Source organism: Canis aureus, chromosome 1 (genome assembly GCF_053574225.1).
Source record: "Canis aureus isolate CA01 chromosome 1, VMU_Caureus_v.1.0, whole genome shotgun sequence".
NCBI lineage: Eukaryota > Metazoa > Chordata > Mammalia > Carnivora > Canidae > Canis > Canis aureus.
The window spans coordinates 81105357-81107391 of NC_135611.1; positions in this window are offsets into that span (position 1 = coordinate 81105357).

The window sequence follows — 2035 nt, forward strand, 5'->3', positions numbered from 1 at the left end:
GCATAGAGAGAGAGAGAGAGAAGCAGAGACATACAGGCAGAAGGAAAAGCAGGCTCCATGCAGGGAGCCCGACGTGGGATTTGATTCCCGGGACTCCAGGATCACGCCCTGGGCCAAAGGCAGGCGTCAAACCGTTGAGCCACCCAGGGATCCCCAGGAAATACTTTAAAGATATGACCAGGATGCCTGGGTGGCTAAGTGATTGAGTGTCTGCCGTTGGCTCAGTTTGGGATCCTGGGGTCCTGGGATCGAGCCCTGCATCGGGCTCCGCACAGGGAAACTGCTTCTCCCTCTGCCTATGTCTCTGCCTCTCTCTCTGTGTCTCTCATGAATAAATAAATAAAATCTTAAAAAAAAAAAAAAGATATGGCCAAATCATGGGCAACGGAGGGTTGTCGGCCTAAAGCTTTATTTTAACCTACAGGTGTAAGATCTTAACTCCCAGTAAAATGTTCAGGGTAAATCTGCTCCTATCAGTAAAAGAAAACACCAAACTTTATCTTATCAACTGTATTCAAAATCTAGGCCTTGAAGACTATGGACTTCACTCTGTTTAAGATGAGTGATTTCTGCAAAAAGTTATATTTTAGGTAGGCTTCACTCCTAGCATGGAGCCCAATGCACAGCTCTAACCCATGACCCTGAGGTCATGACCTGAGGTGAAACTAAGAGTTAGACACCTAACTTACTGAGCCACCAACTCATGTGCCCATTTTGCATGTGCCCATGCAAAAAGTTATGTAATTTTAAAACCTCTAATACTAATTATTTTATTTTATTTTTAAGATTTTATTTATTTATTCATGAGAGACAGGGAGAGAGAGGCAGAGACACAGGCAGAGGGAGAAGCAGGCTCCATGCAGGGAACCCAACGTGGGACTCGATCCTAGGACTCGATCCTGGGACTCAATCCTGGGACTCCAGGATCACACCCTGGGCCGAAGGCAGGCACTAAACTGCTGAGCCACCCAGGGATCCCCTAATACTAATTTTTTTAAAGTCAAAATTGATTGGAAATCTATACCAAAAATTTGAGGCATTAGCCAATTTAGACTTATTATTATACAGTTATAAGGTTGTTATATTAACTATGTTGAAGATAGCAGCTACAGAAAATGATATAAGCCTAAGCATCCATAAAGAACAGGAAGCCAAGAAAACCACGTTCCATAGCTTCACATTTGTCATTCTTGCCACTTGTCACAAAAACTGCCAGTGGCTCACCTGATTGTAAGCAGTAGCTCGAACCAGGGTGTGACTGGTGTAAAGGGAATAAAGGTAACACCTTTGACCCTTTACAGGTTTTCAAGTCTTGGGATAGTATGTGAAAGTGTCTCCTATATGGTGTACAATAAGTCATTAGATTCTTTTTCTTTCTCTCTTTCTCTCTTTCTTTCTTTCTTTCTTTCTTTCTTTCTTTCTTTCTTTCTTTCTCTTTCTTTCTTTCTTTCTTTCTTTCTCTCTCTCTCTCTCTCTCTCTCTCTCTTCCTTCCTTCCTTCCTTCCTTCCTTCTTTTTAATTTAAGATTTTATTTATTTATTTGAGACAGCAAGCACACATGGGTGAGGGCAGAGGGAGAGGATAGAGAAAATCTCAAGCAGACTCCTCACTGAGCATGGAGCCCAAGGTGGGGCCTGACCCTACAACTCTGAGATCATGACCTGAGCTGAAATCAAGGGTCAGGTGTTCAACAGACTGAGCCACCCAGGTGCCTCCAAGGCACTAGTTTCTTAAGAAAGATTTAGTTTGACTTTGGTATAAAGAAATTAGAATGATTTAGTAAATTAATTTTCAGGGTTTTTTTTATTGAAATATTTTTGACATATAACATTTTGTTAATTTAAGGTGTACAACACATTGATTTGATCCATTTGTATGATTGTCATTGTGACAGTAATTAGCATATCTACCACATTATGCAATTATTTCTTTTTAGTGGTTGGAATAAGATCTAGTCTCTTAGCGAGTTTGATGATTATAGTACAGTATTGTCTATATTTACTACACTGTGCATGACATCTGTCAGATTTACTTA